At 43.4% G+C, this 9,793-nt stretch overlaps 1 protein-coding gene across 2 annotated transcripts in view; it reads left to right on the plus strand.

Annotated features, from left to right (window-relative positions):
* Positions 1 to 9,793, plus strand: part of ANKH (ANKH inorganic pyrophosphate transport regulator) — a 118,570-nt gene that overhangs the window by 55,614 nt on the left and 53,163 nt on the right. The window lies entirely within an intron of this gene.

Below are 9,793 nucleotides of genomic sequence, written 5' to 3' on the forward strand. Positions count from 1 at the left end.
TCAGAGAGGTAAAGTCATGTGCTCAAGATCACACAGCTAATTCACGGGGAAACTCAGACCTCAACTGATGGGCCACATGCTTGGCGGGGCACTCTGCCAGATTTAGAAGCCAAAGCCCCAGTTTTGCCGCTAACAGCTCTATGACCTTGGGGAGACTATTTTTCCCTATGAGCCTGTCTCCCCATCTTCTACAAGAGCTAAGACTCCCTACCTTGTGGGGTCTTCAGGAGAATTAAATGAAATATGATAACTTGTGAGCAAATGCCCAACAGAGACCCCCGTCCATACTCATGAGAGTTCTCGGCAACTGTCAGGGCTTCGTACAACTCTGCTGATCCGTACTTGGATGAATGTGAAAATAATTTTAGATTTCTACTTAGAAGTTCCTCTAAAATTTATCTTACAAAAGGAAAGAGAAAAGAACCCATAAAGAGGTGATTTGAATCTCATTCCAGATATATTTTAAGGCTCTATTCCTTTTCAAAATTTACAGCCAATGTCAACAAATACTTAGTTTGTCTAATCTTTTTGTGGTTTGCATAGAAGGTGGATTGAGTGTTTTTCAAAGTTGGGACTTCCTGTTTTTCCCCGATTGGTGTTTTCCTCTTTGAATTCTCCAGTTTTTGCATCAGCCAAGAAAACACGTACTACAGTCATAATGGGACGAGTCTTAAATTCATATGCATTTGAGAGGATTAGAAATCAGGTGACATAATAGTTCATGTCATATTTTTTTCTATTTAGTATGCTTTCATCTTTACATAGACGTGAGTAATTATAGAGAAATATCTTTTGTTCTGTAGAAATGGTCTTTTAGAAAGATCAAGGGGAAAATCTTAATGCATATTAACTTGTGAGGAAACATCATATTCTACAGTGAGCAATTCAAAGGCATCATAAAGCTCCCTTTAAAACAGATTAAAGTATACTGTCCCGGTTTTACACAGTGAGAAACTATATTTACTGCTCAAGTCCAGAATTATCATTGCAATTTTTTAATCGTACACTTTGCCATTTAGAAACATAACAAAGAACTGTGGGAGATTGCCTTTTACTCTCAATAAAATAGGAAGAAATGTTTAGTTCGGTTTATTCCTTAGTGTTAAGGAGAGTTAACCAAGCCAAAACACTGAACGCCAAAGAATTTCTAGAAAAAGCTCTTCGCTTTTTTTTTTTTATCACTACCACTCCGGAAGTTCAACATAAGTTTAGGGTAATCGAACGGACCTAAATGCGTTGCAGGACTATTAAATTTGCTTTCTAAAAAATGCACTTAACCTATAAGGAAGCTCAAGTTGAGACTTGGTAAAACAATTCTCACACTGAGATTGGAATGATTCTTAAATGCTTATATGAATGCTTTTATACATGCCAAATGAGTTTAGATGTAGTTATAGCCAAAGAGTCTAAGTAAGCTACATTAGTTTTCTTTGTGCACAACCATTTAGGGCGCATTCCACATAGCTTGGTTCTAAAGTTCCCTTTTCGACTCAGTTTGAGCGCTGAGAATGACCATCCAGCCCGTACGACGTGCGTAGCTGCACTGCCGTGTTGTTATCTTAGCACCTGTTTCTGTGATGGTTTTTCCATATGGATCTTGCCCAGCTTTTCACTGTCTTCCCCCACCCCCCACCACCACTTTTTCCAACTTCAGCTCCTCCAGTCTGTTCCCTCCCTGTCATAGAAAACTGCCCTAATCCTTACAACAGTTAACAGTGAGGAACTGTTCACGCGAGCCCCTAATTCTAAGGTGTGTGAGGGATGTAAGGAAAGATGCAAATATACTTAGTGAGTGTGGCATGGTTGCCTGGCACCATGCACTTTACTGACTAATAGGCATGACCTGGTGACCATTGATGGTTGACCACGATGTCGTGTTCACTGGCCAGCAAAAAGTATGGTGCCAGATAAATGATGACGGTGATGACCTGTGACAGGAGCGATCCCATGTCTGAGACTGGTTAGGGCACGGTTCCTGGGGGAGGAAAGACTTGACCTTGATCTCAGAGGATGGGTGGAAGGTACAAGGAAGACGTTGGTGTTTCACCTGGGGTTAAGGAAGAGCACAGCAAGGAAATCTAAGGGAAGCATGTTGAGTTCAGAAGACTCCGAGAAGCCTTCTCTGACCCTGCAGACTGGGTTAAATGCCTTTATGCTCTGGTCAGACTGTGTTAGAATTGTTGGTTTACCTATTTGTAAACAAATCATGACTTAAGTGTGCTAAGTCAAAAAAGGTGGAAATATGTGGCCTTAAACAAGCAGCAGCAGGGGGAAGAGTTAAAACAGAGAAGATTCCTCTTTTCTCATACCCAAAGGTCAAGATTTTGCAACTGCCTTTTGGCCAGCACATCGCTTCTAGTATTTAGCCTTGTTTTCAAAACCGTTGGAAATCAAGGCGTATTTAAAGTGAGCTGAACAGAGAGAATTCTCTTAAGAGTTCTCATCACAGGTGATCGTAAAAAGCATGCCAATAACATGAAGCAAACTTTGCTTTATGGGGTGGTTGTCTGATTTCCTACCCCTAAAATTAGGCATTTCATTTATTTTGTGTGCATTGACATTGATGTTTTTTTAAAAAATTTAAACAATGTAAGTGACGTGCTCTGTCATAAGTAAGACAACAAAAGATATGTGTGTAAAGTTAATGATTTCCCCCTTCCTGCCCCCGCCATAATCCCACCTCTCCTAAAGTAATCAGAATTAACAGTTTGGTGTGTCACTCTCCAACTTCCTGCTCATACAAATGTATTTACACATTTTTGAGGGCCTTTTTAATTTTTTTAATGGAGCGAGAACATCCTGAATAGCTTAAGGTGCACCTTAACTTTAAACACTGTTCACAGGCCTCTTTCTAGCTTAATACACTGAGTTCCGCCTCATGCTTTGTGACAGCTGGGTGGCATTGGCCTGTGTGGATGTTCCGTCATCATTGAGCCTTTCCCATACTGATGGACAGATGGAGTGTTGTCAGCTGTCTGCCGTTACAAAGAACGCTTTAATGAACACCTTCGTATGTGTGCCATTGTGTACTAGTATGTTATTTTGTTTGGACGTATTTCTAAAGAAGGATTACTGGATCAGGGAGCTGGTACACTTTTAATACGTCTTGACAGATTTCTTTGCTGCAAGATTATAAGCAGTTTACGCTCCAGCCAATGCAGTATGAAATTTCCCGTTACGCCGTATCTTCATCACCACTGGATTTTATCAATTGTTTTCATTTTAAAAATCTGATGACAGTCTTGATCTCATTTCTCCTTTAGCATTTCTTCTTCTGCAAGTCTCCTCTTAGTAACTTTTAATACCTGGTAATGGAAGCCCCCCTCGCTAGGCCGTTCATCACATTTTCTTGGTTATCTCCATATAAAATTGAAAATCATTTTACCCCGGTCCAAATGAAAACTCAAGTCACTGTCGTTTTTGATCAAAACCCCATTAAGCTCACGGATGAATTCAGAATGATCTTGGATGTATTTACAACATTATGTCTTGTCGTCATGAAACATAGCTTGCCTCTCCATTTATTTAGGTCTTACTTTACAAACTTCAAGAAAATTCTGTGGTTTTCTTCATTTAGGAACTATACTAGTTGAATTTATTCCTCCAAATTTTATAGTTTTGTCTAATATTGGTCCAGTTAGTTTAGTAATCTAATAAGACACAGACCGTACCATCAGAAACAAAGAGAAAATAGATTTTTTTCTTTCCTCGACATTATACTTTTTAAATAATAAACGTACAGCAAGGAGTTGTATTAGTTATTTTCACATCCATTTATATTAATGTTTTCCTACGTGTTGCTTTAAAATAATTTCAATTTCAATTTCAATTTCAGCTGGTAAGATCTGGTGCTGACACTACACGGGCATCCTCTTGGCTTCGGAACCTCTCCATTTATAAATGTCCATAGAGAGAAATAAATGACACTTCTGAATATTGCATTTCAGTCAGAAAAAAAGAAATGGCGCTTCTGAGCTGCTCAGAGATCCATGGCCGAATTTAAGGTGCTGGGATAATCAAGAAAAAAAAATCTATTCCTAAGCATGGAGAGAGTGTGGAAGCACACAGAGAGGAAGTTATAGAAAGTTAGTAAAAGAAAGAAAAAGAAAAGAAAAAATCTCAAACTCCCTGAATCTCAGTGGTGGTCTCTTCTAGACTATTTTTTATGGAATTGTTGTGTTGTTGTTGTTTCTGTAAAAGCATTTTAAACAAGTCTGAAATAGATAGATGTAATCTTGAGATATTAATCAAGAAATATCATCATTTGAGGACCATGTAATTTTATAAGTGTAAAAAATTAGTAGGAAATATTGGAATTTCTGTACTAGTAAAGACGTGAGATCAAGGTGAGGTGAATAAGTAAAGATTCTTAAATGGCACAGAAGTTTTGGTCTTTTAAAGTACACTGGAGTTTCCATTGTAATATTTCTTTCTTGTCAAGCCTCCCACCATCTTGAATTGAAGTTAAATTTAGGTGACTAAGCTTCATCTTTAAATGAAAGATGAAGAGGATTTGAGGATGGCCCTATGGCACTGCAATATATTTAATGAACTAGCATATTTCCAGATACGAGGTCAAAAGTAAAATGCTTTTTATCTCCCCTGAAATATTGAAGAAACAAACCGACAGGAGAAAACTGAGTTGGCCAAACTTCATGCCGTTTTGGTAGTTTGTCTCTTCTTTATAGAAACTCCCCTCGAGGTAGGGGAAGCGATGGGAAAAAAACGGTATCATATTTTAGACTCGCCCTGTGTTGTCTCCAGGTTTTCAGGAAGCACTAAATATGGACACCACTACCCAGAGCAGTAACTTTGACTACTGAGAAGACCAGGCTTCATTTTACTGCTACTCCCTTGAAACCACAACCTCATGTGTGGGTGTCAAGTTCTTGGCTAGAGCTCTAGCTAAACAGAGTGAGGGTGTCTCATTTAGAGCAGTATAGATCCTTGGGAAAATAAAGCATGGCTGGAAAACTACCGGGGAGACAAATGATCTAATTTAATCCACACTACTTTTTAAAATAGAGACAAACAGAACAATAACAGTGGAATATTACAGGAACCCAGGCTCCTCAAGAAGATTGAAATCCGAAGATACTGATTATCTCGGTCTTTGGAAGAAGCTGTTCCCACAGGTTGCTTTGCCTACACGTGTACTTCTGAATTTTCCCACTTCCACAAATGTAAATTTTCTGCGGATCTTAGGTTTTAGAAAGATTTTTAAGCTATATTTCATCTGGGACAGTGGCGAGATTGCTTTATATCATAAATGGTTTAGCAGGACTGCTGCAGCTGTAGAGGGGAGTAGTCTTTCATCAGAGAGATTAGGTGACAGTCTAACAGGACAGAACTATTACCCAGCCTTGTGTCCCCTCGGTTTTTCCAATCCAGGATGAGGCAAGTGAAGGAAGGATTCATCTGACAAAAAGTTTTGTTTTGTTTTGTTTTTTAAATGGGACTTTCAGCATTTCATATAATAATCTCTCGCTATTTGAAGGAATAATACCAGTTTCCAAGTCAACACCTTTTTATGGAAGAATTTGAAAAGCCTTTTCTCTATAAGCAACATGATCATTTTTTTTTTTCACAATTAGAGCATATACAAGAAATTTCATACAAGATCAGGGTCCGACAGCCCTTGGCACTTCCCGAATTGTGTGGCCATCTCTCTCGATGCCTTGTTGCTCTCCCAAGTCCGCATCTTTTGGAGTTTGGAGCTCACCACCATGGTTGTCTGTCAGGGGCACGCTTAGCTCTCAGCAGGATTCTCTCAGCTTCTTCAGGTCTGGGCAGAGAAGGTTCTCTTATCCTTTGAATATAAACTTATTTTCATCTGACAGCAGCTAACTTCTGTGACAGGACTTGATCCATAGAGGAACGGTGTGTCCTGTATCCCAAGTAACATCCAAAGGACATGAAAAATAGAGTCGGAAAAAGTCTTTGCTTAAGCTTTACACCTAAGAGGTTAATTATGTGACCCAGCGTTGCATTCTATTTATGCCTGGTGTGTCTATAGTTAAGCACCCAACCTTTATCTGATACCTATTGCGTGCCCTGTGGCATAGTAGAAATAGCAGTGGAAGTCCCTGTTTATCTCTTGAGAAAATATCAGAACTCCAAGGATGTGTACAGTGCTACTGTCACCATTTTTCACATTTTAAATACATAGATCCCACCCAACATAGGTGTATTTACCCTGAAAACCCAATCTGCAGTTGCAGGATTTTGTTTATGAGCGACCAGGTAGAATGGTTCTACGAGAAACGAGCTGAAGCAAAGCCCTTTAGACGAGGAAGAGCATGGTCTAACCAGAAAACTGTGAATCGTTTAAGCCTCATAGAACACATAGTGCAAGGGGAAGTGTGGAGTTGAACCAGAGAGACAGCAAGGTCGGATCACGAGGGCCTTCGTAATCGTTCACTCATTGCATGAATATTTATCGGATGCCAACTAACCGCATACCAGACAGTGTCGTGGACGCTCAGAGCAACATTTGTGGAGCCCGCGGTCGTGAACAGGCACAGCCCTGACGTGGCTTGAATGCACATTTAGAAATGTGGGTTTTCGTGGCCAGACCACAGTGTGGAGGCCTACAGGAGGGCTTGGGAACAGGAGTACAGTTAGCGACCTGACCCAAAGCATGGTGGCGAGGCCGGAGAGAACTGGACAGATTCAGGAGTGACCAGGGGAGGAGTATGGATGGGATCAAGAAATCTGTGGGCGTGAGCAGTAAAAGGCGTCCAGGGCCATCCTCAGGTGTCTGAGTGGGAACCCTGGGTACGTTTATTCAAACAGAACTCAAGAGGAAATTCAGGTCTCCAGGAACCCAAGGAGCCTCGGAGGCGGTGAAACTCGGTTTCGGAACATTCGAATGGAGAAGAGTGGGTTTGAAGCTCAAGAAAAGTCTGAGGAGGTTGAAGAGATGGATCTGAGAACGCTGAGCGGACAGGAGGGAGTTGGAGTTGTGGGAGGGGGTGGGATCCCTGAGCGAGAGCGGAGAGCGCGAAGAAGAAAGGATCCCAGGCAGACCCCGGGGGACACCGGCATCTGAGAGGTAAAGAGAAAGCATCACGGAGAAAGAGCTGACACCAAAGAGATGGGAGGAAAACCTAGACGCCCCAATGTCGTTATAGCCCGGGGGAAAAGGTGTCGCGAAGAGGCAATGGCCAGCAGGGTCAGACCTGCTGGGGGGCCGGACAGATGAGGGCGGAAGAGCACCCGCCGGGTGTACACAAGAGCAGGTGTCGGGGAGAGAAGGGCAGATGCCAGAACCCACTGGGCGCCTTCGACGGATCATCGTTTGCCGACCACCTGTAACGTGGCCAGACCGTGTTCTGGCTATAGTTCAGGGGATCCAGGATCCTGCTGCTGTCCTCACAGGCCGAGGAGTAAATGGGAAGAACAAAAGTGCCAATAATGAGAACAGGTAGATCTATGAAAGGAAGGTGAGAAAGAGGGTGGTACTAGAGAAGAGAGGAGCCGAGAGCAGGTGTATTTTTAAGGTGGAAGAGACTTACGCGTGTGTAAATGTTGATGGGAAAGAGCCAGTCAAGTAACAAAAATCAGATGAGCAAGAGAGGAAGGTGCTGACTCCGAACAAGGTCAGAGGGGACATAAATGCAGAGACCGAGGTCGAGAGTCCTAGACTGGCCTTTCCACTGGAGCAGGAAAGGGAAGATGAGGAAGTGTTGGGGGCAGGTGTGTTTTGTTGAGGTTGGTTTTAGGAAGAGAAGCAACAAGACGCTTTCTACCTGATGGACTCCATATTCCAGATGAAGCAAGAGGCGAAGTGATCTGTTGAGTAAGAAGGAGTTTTGAGAGGAGAGAATAAGGAAGATGGAAGCAGTTAGCGGCCCACGCGAGAATAAAGACGAGTGTGTAGTGGCCACAGTCTGTCGTACGTTTGATTCCAGCCACTCTCAAAGCCCAAGTCCATAAATATAGATAAGAGTGGAATAGGTAAATAATTGGATGACTCTACGGTCAGAGATTTGCAGACAATAAGTTGAGGTATTGACAGAGGTGCAGTTAAAGGAATGATCGTAAAATATAGGCTAGAATAGTAAAGAAGGACAGACAGGAGAAGCAAGAGAGAGAAGGTATAGGAGTTGAGAGTGACGAGCGTGGTGACTATTGGAATAAATAGAGGGGAAGAAACGGAGTGGCCTCACAGTCCCCCCGAACAGGATAAGCCGAGCACCAGACATGCTCTCAGGGAGGGGGTGTCACCTCCTAGACCCGTTCCCCAGGGCGCACAACAGCCCTCCCAGCTAGCGAGGAATGCTTGCAGTTGACACCGGCATGAAATGATTGGCAGGACTGGGGTGAGTTGGTGACTCTTGGTCTGAAGAGTGTCAGTCTGCAGTATGCGGATGTTTCTGGTCTCCGGAGCCAAAGTTTAAAATATCAGGGTCTCTTTTAGGGTTTAACGATCTAAAACTGGTTATACCAGGGAGATCACATGTGGGATTTGTTAGCCATTTCTCCGGAGGTTGTCTTTTTTTATTTTTTAATATCCTGTAGTTTTGCTAACTGTCTCGAGGTGGGGGAGAAACTCATACAAAGAACACCATGAACTCGGCAGACACTGGGTGATAACTGAGGCACGTAGAACCCACTAAACGCCTTCCGGTCCCAGGGATGTTTTTAAGTCAGACATTCCACATTGTTGAGTGTCCACAGTGTAGAGAACTGATCTGAGTGTGAGGTGCCATCTGGGACCAGACCAGGCTGTGATTGATGGGCAGCTTCTACCTACGATGGTGGTTGTACTGTTAGGTCTGGCCCTTATCTAACGCGGCTTTACTTTGGCAAGCTCGTGAATGCATAGAAACTTGCCTTTAAACAGTGGGTGAACTCTGTGCTTATGACAACCTGGGGACAGAATTCTGAGAGGAGACTCAAGGCCTAATTCATTCTGAAGACATCTCAGACGCTTCTTTAGCTGAATTTCAAAACCATTGCTATTCCTCTTGACCACCTGCAGCAGCCACTCTTCGTGGTCTTGGCCAGAGGTGCAGCCTTGTTTGGGAGCGACGTGTCAGACAGGACTAGCTCGCTCATTAATGCTGAAGCGCAGCCCAGTTATAACACTGATGGAACGTGGACAGCTCGCCACGTCCTTACTGTGTTTAAATTTATTCCTAAAGTGCTACAGACTCCCTTCTATCTGTATTCTGTCTAGACAATCTCGTTTCGTCTCCTGCCTTTCAGTGCTGTCTGTATGCTGACAACTTCCAACTCTATGTTCATGGCCCAGATGTCTCCCTGGACTCCAGACTCATGGAGCCAATTACCCGACTTCTCCTCTCTATTTGAAATTCAGTGGTCATCTCCAGCCTAACAGGGAGCCCCCAAACGGAGCTCTTGCTGTTTCCTCCCAAACCGCTCCTCCCCGCACCCCCTCATCTCAGTCAGTAGCCCTGCTATTTGGCCAGTGACTCAAGCCAGGAAACTCAGCAGTCACCTTTGGCTTCTCCCGTGTCTTCATGCCCGCCTTAAAGACCGCCACCAGATCCAGTCTTTTTATCTCCAAAGAGCTGTCAAAGCAATCTGCTCCTCTCCATCTCCACTCTCCCAGCCCACTCCAAACCATTGCCTTTCCTTACCTGGATGCCGTAAAACACTCGACTTCCTGCCCCTGCCTTCCCCCTGCGGTCCACTTTCACCCCCACGGCCAGCGCCAGCCTCTGTCCCACCTCCGCTCAGATGCTTTAACGGCTTCCCCTGCTCTTAGAACAAGACACACATTCTTCATCAGAACCTGGAAGGACCTCAGCGTTGCCGACTTCTT

Source organism: Pteropus medius, unplaced genomic scaffold (genome assembly GCF_902729225.1).
Source record: "Pteropus medius unplaced genomic scaffold, Ma_sr-lr_union100, whole genome shotgun sequence".
NCBI lineage: Eukaryota > Metazoa > Chordata > Mammalia > Chiroptera > Pteropodidae > Pteropus > Pteropus medius.